Source organism: Dendropsophus ebraccatus, chromosome 6 (genome assembly GCF_027789765.1).
Source record: "Dendropsophus ebraccatus isolate aDenEbr1 chromosome 6, aDenEbr1.pat, whole genome shotgun sequence".
Lineage (NCBI taxonomy): Eukaryota > Metazoa > Chordata > Amphibia > Anura > Hylidae > Dendropsophus > Dendropsophus ebraccatus.
In genome coordinates, this window is record NC_091459.1 from 149,809,478 (window position 1) to 149,823,233 (window position 13,756).

Below are 13,756 nucleotides of genomic sequence, written 5' to 3' on the forward strand. Positions count from 1 at the left end.
GTCCTTCGAGCCGGAATCGAACCAGCGACCTAAGGATGTCGGCTCCTCCTCTACAGTCCTCCGCTCTACCAGCTGAGCTATCGAAGGCGCTGCCATAGGGAAGCTCTACAGGTGGTCATCCACAAAGATGATGGGAGTGATGATCCTGTGGTATGAGGAGGTCATGGAGTTGTGGCGGCAGCAGATACGTCAGATTGCTGCAATATACTACATGCATATAATCTACAGAAAAGTGCTCAAGAGAGCGGAGTGCCCGCTGTTATGTGATCTGTAGTAAGGTAATAATACCCCCATCCATTAATAACACCATACAGTAATAGGACCCCCCTCCCTGTGCCACTATACAGTAATAGGACCCGCCTCCCTGTGCCACTATACAGTAATAGGACCCGCCTCCCTGTGCCACCATACAGTAATAGGCCCCCCTGTGCCACCATAAAGTAATAGGACCCCCCTCCCTGTGCCACCATACAGTAATAGGACCCGCCTCCCTGTGGTGCCACCATACAGTAATAGGACCCCTCTGTGCCACCCTACAGTAATAGGACCCCTCTGTGCCACCATACAGTAAAAGGACCCGCCTCCCTGTGCCACCATACAGTAATAGGCCCCCCTGTGCCACCATAAAGTAATAGGACCCCCCTCCCTGTGCCACCATACAGTAATAGGACCCCCCTCCATGTGCCACCATACAGTAATAGGACCCCTCTGTGCCACCCTACAGTAATAGGACCCCTATGCGCCACCATACAATAATAGAACCCCCCTCCTTGTACCACCATACAGTAATAGAACCCCTCTGTGCCACCATACAGTAATAGAACCCCCCCTGTGCCACCATACAGTAATAGAACCCCCCTGTGCCACCATACAGTACTAGGACCCCTCTGTGCCACCATACAGTAATAGAACCCCCCTGTGCCACCATACAGTAATAGGACCCCTATGCCCCACCATACAATAATAGAATCCCCCTCCTTGTACCACCATACAGTAATAGAACCCCCCTGTGCCACCATACAGTAAAAAGACCCCTATACGCCACCATACAATAATAGAACCCCCCTCCTTGTACCACCAAACAGTAATAAGACCCCTATGCGCCACCATACAATAATAGAACCCCCCTCCTTGTACCACCATACAGTAATAAGACCCCTCTGTGCCACCATACAGTAATAGAACCCCCCTGTGCCACCATACAGTAACAGGACCCCTCTGTGCTACCATACAGTAATATGACCCCTCTGAGCCACCATACAGTAATAGAACCCCCGTTCCAATATACAGTAATATATATATTACTATATCTATCTATAATATATCAATACTCACCTCCCCCTGCTCCCCCGCAGCTCCTGTCACCCCAATACTTACCTCCCCCTACTTCCTTGCAGCTCCTGTAACCCCTATACTCACCTCCCCCTGCTCCCCCATAGCTCCTGTCATCCTTTATACTCACCTCCCCCTGCTCCTCCACAGCTCCTTTCAACCCCTATACTCACCTCCCCCTGCTCCCCCGCAGCTCCTGTCACCCCAATACTTACCTTCCCCTGCTCTCCCGCAGCTCCTGTCACCCCCTATACTCACCTCCCCCTGCTCCCCCACAGCTCCTGTCATCCTTTATACTCACCTGCCCCTACTCTCCCGCAGCTCCTGTCACCCCTGTATACTCACCTCCCTCTGCTCCCCCGCAGCCCTGTCACCAGCCTCTCTTCTTCCTCTGTCCGGGAGGAGCTCTCAGTACAGGACTCGTACTCTGAGCCAAACGCTTCACAACATTCAGGGAATTTTGCTCTTAAAAATCCTGAGAGATTTGTAGTTAAATAAAAAGTCATCAAATCAAACCCGGGTCAACTGCTTGGAAGGCAGCTGTGCTCCCCACTATACCACCAGCGCTGTACAGATGTAAGTCAGGGTCACAAATACATCGTACATCTGTTATGGCAGTGGTCTGCAGCTACCCAGCTGCCAGAAAACCACAGTCACCTGACAGCCAGGGGTCATGCTGTCATCCTGAGATTGGTTGTATCTCAGGATCACTGCAATCTGTCAGCCCACACATCTGAGATTAGCTGTGATCCTGAGACCAGCTGTATATCAGGATGACTGTGATACATAACCCTGAGGGCCTGTCCCCTCACACTGAGACCAGCTGTGATCCTGACATCAATTGTGATCCGGACACCCTGATGACGTTACCTCGCACTACTGAGACCAGTTGTGATCTAGACATTTTCTGTGACCCTGACATCGGCTGTATCTCAGGATCACTGCGATCGATAACCCTGATGACGTTACCTCGCTCTAATGAGACCAGCCGTGATCCAGACATTGGCTGTGACCCTGACATCGGCTGTATCTCAGGATCACTGCGATCCATAACTCTGATGACGTTACCTCACTCTAATGAGACCAGTTGTGATCCAGACATTTTCTGTGACCCTGACATTGGCTGTATCTCAGGATCACTGCGATCCATAACTCTGATGACGTTACCTCGCTCTAATGAGACCAGCTGTGATCCAGACATTGGCTGTGACCCTGACATCGGCTGTATCTCAAGATCACTGCGATCGATAACCCTGATGACATGTCAAAAGTTACTAGAGCATACCTCCAAAGCTCACCCCCATCTTCACATTCCATGAAGAAGTCACTGGTTGCGTCGCCCAGGGTGGAGTGTGTTCCTCCATAGCTCTGTAATATGGAGACCTCAATCATCACTTATAACCGTCTCATCACTCACACATAATGGACTTAATGACTTAATGGACATAATGACTGTATCTGTAATGTCGCGGTGGAATCACTGGCGGTTACAGTTAGTACAGCTAGTCCGGCTGTCAGAGCTGGAGACGACTGTATCTGTGATGTCGTGGTGGAATCACTGGCGGTTACAGTTAGTACACAGCTGGTCTGGCTGTCAGAGCTGGAGACGACTGTATCTGTGATGTTGCGGTGGAATCACTGGCGGTTACAGTTAGTACACAGCTAGTCCGGCTGTCAGAGCTGACTGTATCTGTGATGAACATGAAGGGCTGTAACCCATGGTGTACTGCAGGGCTAGCTGGGTGCAGTGGTGCATTGTCACCTGGCAGAGGGGTGATGCTAGCACCACACACACTCCTGGGTCAGTCGTACAAATAATAATAATAATAATAATAATAATAATAATATTTATTTATATAGCGCCAACAGATTCCGCAGCACTTTACAATTCTGGGGGTACATACATAGACAAAAAATAGACATTACAGAGAGATACATATAACTATCCATACATGAGGAGTGAGGTCCCTGCTCGCATGCATGAGCGCAGGGAATGACGTCTGACACCAGGACTCCGACACAACAACTCATACAGTATCTTCCAGCACAAAGTAGATACAGTGTATACCCCTGAGCTTTGGTCATTTTCCCAATAGAGTGACAGCTGATCACAGGCAGTGGCGGTCTTTGGCACCAAGCACCCCAAGCGATCGCTTGGGGCCCCCAACATCCAGGGGGGCCCCCACGTCCCGCTCTTGTGCTCAAGACCGCTAGACAGGGCTGCTGCCCCGCTCGCTGCTGCCATCTGAACTGTAACTATGAGCACTCATAATGAGCGCTCATAGTAACATGCAGCAGCACTGACAGGGCGGGAGACATTGGCTCCCTTCCTGTCAGTCACTCTTGTGGCCGCAGAAAGGGCAGCTTTGTCCTTGTGGTGCCGGCACTCCAGTGACATCACTGGAGCATCGGCGCCAGGACAAGGGGAGTGCGGCCTCTTGTGATCGCAGGGAAAACCCTTCCTGTGGCCACAAGAGTGAAGAGAAGAGGAGACGCCCGGACCCAGGTGAGTATAAGTGTTTGTTTTATTGTGTTATATACTATATGGGAGGGGGAGCACACAGGGGTCTGTTTAACTGGGGAGCGCACATCGGGGGTCTATATAACTAGGGGGAGCACACAGGGGGGCTATATAACAGGGGGAGCACACAGGGGGGCTATAGACTACTGGGGCTTCACAGAGGGGTCTATATACTACTGGGAGCAGCACACAGGGGTCTATATACTACTTGGGGCAGCAGAATGGGGTCTATATATAACTTGGAGAGCACACAGGAGGTCTATATCCAAGTGGGAGAGCACACAGGGGGGCTATATACTACTGGGGGAACATACAGGGGGTCTATATACTACTTGTGAGGCACACAGGTGGTCTATATATAACTGGGGGAGCACACAGGGGTCTGTATACAACTGGAGCAGCACACAAGGGGTCTATATAATACTAGTGGGGCACCCAGGGGGTTTATATACTACTGGGGGAACCACACAGGGGGTTTATATACTACTGGAGGAGCACACAGGGGTCTATATCCAAGTGGGGGAGCACAAAGGAGGTCTATATCCAAGTGGGGGAGCACACAGGGGGGCTAAATACCCCTGAGGGAGCACACAGGGGGCCTATATACTAGTGGGGGAGCACATAGGGGTATATACAACTGGGGGCAGCACACAGGGGGGCTATATATAACTGGGGGAACCCACAGGGGTCTATATACTACTGGTGGAAGCAAACAAGGGGTATATACTATTGGGGGCAGCACACAAGGAGTATATATTACTGGCGGTAGCGCACAAGGGGTATATACTACTGGGGGCAACACACAGCGGTCTATTGTTTTGGAACGTGTGTCGAGGGGGGGCCCCAGACATAACTTCGCTTGGGGCCCCAGAAATGCCAAGACCGCCCCTGATCACAGGTTAACTGTATGATTTGACTATAAGGCACTTTAGTAGGAATACATAGCTTGCTTGATATGGGTTATGGGTCTACTTAAAGGAAACTCCAGGTAACAAAAATATAACCCACCAATAATGTAAGCTGGGGTGTAACAGGTTTCTGTTCCATGAATTGGTCGGTTTGCCTGCAGCACATCCTGACACCCTGAAGATGTAGAAAATCCTCACTGCCACTGACATCACACAGTGATCACCTGACCAAGGGGCGGGGAAACAGCAGCCTCTCCTGAGCAGTGCAGGGGAGAGGAGACATTGTTATTTCATATCTCTCTATGCAGATGTATAGATATGCTGTAACCCAGGGGAGGCAGGCGGGGTTGTGAGGCACTGGTCACGGTGGCCTGTATGTGTCCATGCTCTGGATACTGGGACAGCTGTGTGGCTATGCTCTGGATACTGGGAGAGCTGGGGGGCTATGCTCTGGAAACCGGAGAGCTGTGTGGCTATGCTCTGGAGACTGGGAGAGCTGTGTGGCCATGCTCTGGATACTGTGAGACAGGGCCGTCTTAACCATTGGGCATGGTAGGCGGCTGCCCGGGGGCCCATGCGTTCTAGGGGGCCCCTGCCCTGTGTCATATTCCCTGGCCCTTTAACTGGGAGTGCTCCTGATCAGCGCTGGTAGATAGGGGCTGTGCACAGCTCGCTCTTGTGGCCGGAAGCTGCATTCTGCTTCCGGTCACTAGAGGTCTCTCTCACCCCCTGCATTCCCGTGCGGAGCAGGAGAGTGACGTCACCAGCAGAGCCCTGAGAGGAAGGAGAAGCTGGAGGCCTGAAGCACAAAGCCTGAGTGAGTATGTGCTGATACCAGAGGGGGGAGGCTAGCTGGCAGGGAAGGGGTTAATCATGGGAGGAAGTGCTCTCTGCAGGGATGCAGACAGGGCCGTGGGTGAACTGGTAAACAGGGGAGGGGGAGGGGGGATCGGGGGTGTAACTCCTCTGAGTGTATATATATCTCCATTCAGTGTATACAGCAGTGTATTATATACTTATCCTCCTCCTGAGTGTGTATATCTCCATTCAGTGTATACAGCAATGTATTATATACTTATCCTCCTCTGAGTGTGTATATATATCTCCATTCAGTGTATACAGCAGTGTATTATATACTTCTCCTCCTGAGTGTGTATATATATCTCCATTCAGTGTATACAGCAGTGTATTATATACTTATCCTCCTCCTGAGTGTGTATATATATCTCCATTCAGTGTATACAGCAGTGTATTATATACTTATCCTCCTCCTGAGTGTATATATATCTCCATTCAGTGTATACAGCAATGTATTATATACTTATCCTCCTCCTGAGTGTGTATATCTCCATTCAGTGTATACAGCAGTGTATTATATACTTATCCTCCTCCTGAGTGTGTATATCTCCATTCAGTGTATACAGCAGTGTATTATATACTTCTCCTCCTGAGTGTGTATATATATCTCCATTCAGTGTATACAGCAGTGTATTATATACTTATCCTCCTCCTGAGTGTGTATATATATCTCTATTCAGTGTATACAGCAGTGTATTATATACTTATCCTCCTCCTGAGTGTATATATATCTCCATTCAGTGTATACAGCAATGTATTATATACTTATCCTCCTCCTGAGTGTGTATATCTCCATTCAGTGTATACAGCAGTGTATTATATACTTATCCTCCTCCTGAGTGTGTATATCTCCATTCAGTGTATACAGCAGTGTATTATATACTTATCCTCCTCCTGAGTGTGTATATATATCTCCATTCAGTGTATACAGCAATGTATTATATACTTATCCTCCTCCTGAGTGTGTATATATATCTCCATTCAGTGTATACAGCAGTGTATTATATACTTATCCTCCTCCTGAGTGTGTATATCTCCATTCAGTGTATACAGCAATGTATTATATACTTATCCTCCTCCTGAGTGTGTATATATATCTCCATTCAGTGTATACAGCAGTGTATTATATACTTATCCTCCTCCTGAGTGTGTATATATATCTCCATTCAGTGTATACAGCAGTGTATTATATACTTATCCTCCTCCTGAGTGTGTATATATATCTCCATTCAGTGTATACAGCAATGTATTATATACTTCTCCTCCTGAGTGTGTATATATATCTCCATTCAGTGTATACAGCAGTGTATTATATACTTATCCTCCTCCTGAGTGTGTATATCTCCATTCAGTGTATACAGCAATGTATTATATACTTATCCTCCTCTGAGTGTGTATATATATCTCCATTCAGTGTATACAGCAGTGTATTATATACTTCTCCTCCTGAGTGTGTATATATATCTCCATTCAGTGTATACAGCAGTGTATTATATACTTATCCTCCTCCTGAGTGTGTATATCTCCATTCAGTGTATACAGCAATGTATTATATACTTATCCTCCTCCTGAGTGTGTATATATATCTCCATTCAGTGTATACAGCAGTGTATTATATACTTATCCTCCTCCTGAGTGTGTATATATATCTCCATTCAGTGTATACAGCAATGTATTATATACTTATCCTCCTCCTGAGTGTGTATATATATCTCCATTCAGTGTATACAGCAGTGTATTATATACTTATCCTCCTCCTGAGTGTGTATATCTCCATTCAGTGTATACAGCAATGTATTATATACTTATCCTCCTCCTGAGTGTGTATATATATCTCCATTCAGTGTATACAGCAGTGTATTATATACTTATCCTCCTCCTGAGTGTGTATATATATATCCATTCAGTGTATACAGCAGTGTATTATATACTTATCCTCCTCCTGAGTGTGTATATCTCCATTCAGTGTATACAGCAATGTATTATATACTTATCCTCCTCCTGAGTGTGTATATATATCTCCATTCAGTGTATACAGCAGTGTATTATATACTTATCCTTCACCTATCACTCCATTGTTGTCTCCCTGTATGTATACTGTATAATACAATATACAGGGAAACAACACAGCTTATATATAGAGAAGGGCAAAACAACATGTCTCATATATACAGAGGGGCAACAACATGACTATTATATATGAACCATGTTGTTTTGCCCTTCTCTATATATAAGCCGTGTTGTTTCCCTGTATACTGTATAATACAGTATACACAGACTCAGGGCCGTTTTAATACATTGGTGGGCCCAGTGCACAGCCCTCAAGAGTGGGCCCCCCCTTCCCTTTCGGCACATTGTATAATGTACTGAATTTGCCCCCACACTGTATCAAGAGCCCCAATACATACAGTAGTTACCTTATAACACTATTTCCACCATACAGTGATTATATATTACATAAAAACTGCACTAAACAAAACAGAAAGATATCACCAATGATACCATTACATAATACCGCCCCATCATGACCCCTAACACTACAACCCTATAACAGAGTGCAGTTACATCCAGTGACTCACCGGGGGCGTCTTCTCCGATCAGAGTCTGTCACCTTTTCTTTTTCTCTCCATCCAGCCTGGGCCACCTTGAAGTCTTCTCCTGGCTGTGAATCTTCTCTCCAGAATCTGCCAGACAAATATTTTAGGCTCCAACACATACAGTAGTTAGGTCCCTTGTACCCCTATACAGTAGTTACACCCCTCTGTACCCCTACATAGTTACACCCCTCTGTGCCTCCATAGTTTTAAGGTGTCCCTGTAGTATATAGACCCTCATGTGCTCCTCCAGTTATATACAGCCCTCCTGTGCGCTCCCCCATTAGTATATAGCCCCCCTGTGCACTCTCCCCAGTAGTATATAGCCCCCCCTGTGCTCTTCCACAATAGTGTATAGCCCCCCTGTGCTCTCCCCCAATAGTATATAGCCCCCCTGTGCTCTTCCACAATAGTGTATAACTCCCCTGTGCTCTCCCCCAATAGTATATAGCCCCCCTGTGCTCTCCAATAGTATATAGCCCCCTATGCTCTCCCACAATAGTATATAGCCCCCCTGTGCTCTCCCCCAATAGTATATAGCCCCCCTGTGCTCCCCCAATAGTATATAGCTCCCCTGTGCTCCCCCATACTATATAGCTCCCCTGTGCTCCCCCATAGTATATAGCTCCCCTGTGCTCCCCCATAGTATATATCTCCCCTGTGCTCCCCAGTAGTATATAGCCCCCTGTGCTCCCCCATAGTATATAGCTCCCCTGTGCTCCCCCATAGTATATAGCTCCCCTGTGCTCCCCCATAGTATATAGCTCCCCTGTGCTCCCCCATAGTATATAGCTCCCCTGTGCTCCCCCATAGTATATATCTCCCCTGTGCTCCCCAGTAGTATATAGCCCCCTGTGCTCCCCCATAGTATATAGCTCCCCTGTGCTCCCCAGTAGTATATAGCCCCCTGTGCTCCCCCATAGTATATAGCTCCCCTGTGCTCCCCCATAGTATATAGCTCCCCTGTGCTCCCCAGTAGTATATAGCTCCCCTGTGCTCCCCAGTAGTATATAGCTCCCCTGTGCTCCCCCATAGTATATAGCCCCCTGTGCTCCCCCATAGTATATAGCTCCCCTGTGCTCCCCCATAGTATATAGCCCCCTGTGCTCCCTCATTGTATATAGCTCCCCTGTGCTCCCCCATAGTATATAGCTCCCCTGTGCTCCCCAGTAGTATATAGCTCCCCTGTGCTCCCCAGTAGTATATAGCCCCCTGTGCTCCCCCATAGTATATAGCTCCCCTGTGCTCCCCAGTAGTATATAGCCCCCTGTGCTCCCCCATAGTGTATATAGCCCCCTGTGCTCCCCCATAGTATATAGCTCCCCTGTGCTCCCCAGTAGTATATAGCCCCCTGTGCTCCCCCATAGTGTATATAGCCCCCTGTGCTCCCCCATAGTGTATATAGCCCCCTGTGCCCCCCCATAGTATATAGCCCCCTGTGCTCCCCAATAGTATATAGCCCCCTGTGCTCCCCCATAGTATATAGCTCCCCTGTGCTCCCCAGTAGTATATAGCCCCCTGTGCTCCCCCATAGTATATAGCTCCCCTGTGCTCCCCCATAGTATATAGCCCCCTGTGCTCCCCCATAGTTTATATAGCCCCCTGTGCTCCCCCATAGTGTATATAGCCCCCTGTGCCCCCCCATAGTATATAGCCCCCTGTGCTCCCCAATAGTATATAGCTCCCCCTCCCATACAACATTGAAAAAAACAAACACTGTTACTCACCTAGGTCCACGCGTTCCTCTTCTCTTCCCTCTTGTGGCCGCACTTCCTGCGGTCACAAGAGGCTGCACTCCCCTTACCCTCGCGCCAACGCTCCAGTGACGTCGGGCGCTAGAGGGAGAGTGCGGCCTCTTGTGACTGCAGGAAGTGCGGCCACAAGAGGGACTGACAGGGAGGGAGCCAATGGCTCTCTCTCTGTCAGTGTCGCTGCTGCTGCAGCGCTGAAGCGCCGCAGCAGCAGCGGGCGGGCGGGGGCAGCGGCGGACGGGGGGGCCCTGCAGGGGGCGCCATGGAGGGGTAAGTAGATTACCCATCCATGGCGCTCCCCCTGACAGGCTGGTGGCCGGAGCCCTGTGCGACCGCATTGGTCGCACATAGCAACGGCCGGCCTGCTCGGGGGGCCCCTTTAACCAGTGGGCCCGGTGCACGTGCACCATGTGCCCTCTGGTTAAAGCGGCCCTGCACAGACTCCCTGTATTATACAGTATACAGGGAGACAACATGGCGTATATGCAGAGGGACAGCAACATGTCTCATATATAGAGAGGGGCACCAATATATATTAATTAGGCTATTACCCACCACCTGTATACCCCACATATACCTGTACCCCCCATATATATATTTGTACACATATATCACTATTATAGGCTATATAACCACCTACCTACTGCTCCACCCTTATACCTGTATCTATATGGTAGATAAATAGGTGGTAAGGTATATTGCCTGTAATAGTGATATACTTTATGTGTGCAACATATGACAATCACTATTATAGGCAATATACAGTGGTGCCTTGGATTACGAGCATAATTCGTTCCAGGACCGTGCTTGTAATCCAAATCACTCTTAAACCAAAGCAAATTTTCCCATAAGAAATTATAGAAATGCAGACAATTGGTTCCACACCCAAAAAATAATGATTTATTATTCTGAATAACATGTAAAACAGATGAAACAAACATATTGTGATATTATAAGTTACTGTACAGTAATGGAGCGGATGGGAAACACAAGGACGGACAGAGACTGCAGGGGGCAGGAAGGAATGAGCAGGACAGATGTGGGCACATACATGCAGCACTCTCTGTCCGGGGAGAGAGGGGTTACAGCTATGGAGAGATTACCCCCCCACACACAGTCCTGTCCCCTGATGTAGGCCCCAGCCTGAAGTGGATCTGCTATGATTTGGAAGGTGAGGGAGACTTCCTGGGTCAGAGTACAGTGCTGTAGACCCCGCTATGCAGACCATGTCCCTCCTCCACCCGCCCTCCCACCCAATACAGGGAGCTCTTAAACCAAAACAATGCTCTTAAACCAAGTCACAGTTTTGAAAAACTGTGATCTCTTAAACCAAGTTACTCTTAAACCAAGGTACCACTGTACCTTACCAGATAAGAGGGGCGGCGGCGGCAGCAGCTAGGGAGGGGGGGGGGGGGGGGTAATTCGCACCTCTGCCCAGGGGCCCATAATGCTGTTAAGACGGCCCTGCTGTGAGAGCTGGGGGGGGCTATGCTCTGGATACTGGGAGAGCTGTGTGGCCATGCTCTGGATACTGGGAGAGCTGTGTGGCCATGCTCTGGATACTGGGAGAGCTGTGTGGCTATGCTCTGGATACTGGGAGAGCTGTGTGGCTATGCTCTGGATACTGGGAGAGCTGTGCGGCCATGCTCTGGATACTGGGAGAGCTGTGTGGCCATGCTCTGGATACTGGGAGAGCTGGGGGGCTATGCTCTGGATACTGGGAGAGCTGTGTGGCCATGCTCTGGATACTGGGAGAGCTGTGTGGCCATGCTCTGGATACTGGGAGAGCTGGGGGGCTATGCTCTGGATACTGGGAGAGCTGTGCGGCCATGCTCTGGATACTGGGAGAGCTGTGTGGCCATGCTCTGGATACTGGGAGAGCTGTTTAGCTATGCTCTGGATACTGGGAGAGCTGTGTGGCCATGCTCTGGATACTGGGAGAGCTGGGGGGCTATGCTGTGGATACTGGGAGAGCTGTGTGGCCATGCTCTGGATACTGGGAGAGCTGGGGGGCTATGCTGTGGATACTGGGAGAGCTGTGTGGCCATGCTCTGGATACTGGGAGAGCTGGGGGGGGCATGCTCTGGATACTGGGAGAGCTGTGCGGCCATGCTCTGGATACTGGGAGAGCTGTGCGGCTATGCTGTGGATACTGGGAGAGCTGTGTGGCTATGCTCTGGATACTGGGAGAGCTGTGTGGCCATGCTCTGGATACTGGGAGAGCTGTGTGGCCATGCTCTGGATACTGGGAGAGCTGTGTGGCCATGCTCTGGATACTGGGAGAGCTGTGTGGCCATGCTCTGGATGCTGGGAGAGCTGTGTGGCTATGCTCTGGATACTGGGAGAGCTGGGGGGGCTATGCTCTGGATACTGGGAGAGCTGTGTGGCCATGCTCTGGATGCTGGGAGAGCTGTGTGGCCATGCTCTGGATACTGGGAGAGCTGTGTGGCCATGCTCTGGATACTGGGAGAGCTGTGTGGCCATGCTCTGGATACTGGGAGAGCTGTGTGGCTATGCTCTGGATACTGGGAGAGCTGTTTGGCTATGCTGTGGATACTAGGAGAGCTGGGGGGCCATGCTCTGGATACTGGGAGAGCTGGGGGGCTATGCTCTGGATACTGGGAGAGCTGTGTGGCTATGCTCTGGATACTGGGAGAGCTGTGTGGCTATGCTCTGGATACTGGGAGAGCTGGGTGGCTATGCTCTGGATACTGGGAGAGCTGTGTGGCCATGCTCTGGATACTGGGAGAGCTGTGTGGCTATGCTCTGGATACTGGGAGAGCTGTGTGGCTATGCTCTGGATACTGGGAGAGCTGTGTGGCTATGCTCTGGATACTGGGAGAGCTGTGTGGCTATGCTCTGGATACTGGGAGAGCTGGGGGGGGGGGCTATGCTCTGAATACTGGGAGAGCTGTGTGGCCATGCTCTGGATACTGGGAGAGCTGGGGGGCATGCTCTGGATACTGGGAGAGCTGTGTGGCTATGCTCTGGATACTGGGAGAGCTGTGTGGCTATGCTCTGGATACTGGGAGAGCTGTGTGGCTATGCTCTGGATACTGGGAGAGCTGTGTGGCCATGCTCTGGATACTGGGAGAGCTGTGTGGCCATGCTCTGGATACTGGGAGAGCTGGGGGGGGGGGCATGCTCTGGATACTGGGAGAGCTGTGTGGCTATGCTCTGGATACTGGGAGAGCTGGGGGGGGGGGCATGCTCTGGATACTGGGAGAGCTGGGGGGGGGGGCATGCTCGGGATACTGGGAGAGCTGGGGGGGGGGGCATGCTCTGGATACTGGGAGAGCTGGGGGGGGGGCATGCTCTGGATACTGGGAGAGCTGGGGGGGGGGGGCATGCTCTGGATACTGGGAGAGCTGGGGGGGGGGGCATGCTCTGGATACTGGGAGAGCTATACAGCTATATGACCCGCCCATCAAAATATAGTATACAGATATATATGTTACACCCCCCCCCCCAAATATATCAGTATATATTATACAGCTAGATAAGGGAACCTTACTCCTTCTGGGCTCCAACAAAATGTCCTTCGAGCCGGAATCGAACCAGCGACCTAAGGATGTCGGCTCCTCCTCTACAGTCCTCCGCTCTACCAGCTAAGCTATCGAAGGCGCTGAGGAACTGCCACACGTCCCCTGTAATGTGGAAAACGTCACAAGCCCCGCCCTTTGTACCGGTCGCTGTGCTCTTTATCTCTGGTATCCATGGAAACATGACCTGTCTCTGCCCTGATCTCACAGCGAGGCGCGGAACGCGACGATTACGTAGAAAAGCAAATCA

At 50.0% G+C, this 13,756-nt stretch overlaps 2 non-coding genes across 2 annotated transcripts; both read right to left on the reverse strand.

The window, feature by feature from the left end:
• Position 1: 1 nt before the first annotated feature.
• On the reverse strand, positions 2-87 carry TRNAY-GUA (transfer RNA tyrosine (anticodon GUA)). The gene is given in 2 exon segments: positions 2-37; positions 51-87. It is a non-coding gene; the product is annotated as a tRNA-Tyr (tRNA).
• A 13,414-nt stretch (positions 88-13,501) lies between these two features.
• Positions 13,502-13,587, reverse strand: TRNAY-GUA (transfer RNA tyrosine (anticodon GUA)). Its single transcript is given in 2 exon segments — positions 13,502-13,537; positions 13,551-13,587. It is a non-coding gene; the product is annotated as a tRNA-Tyr (tRNA).
• Between the last annotated feature and the right edge of the window lie 169 nt (positions 13,588-13,756).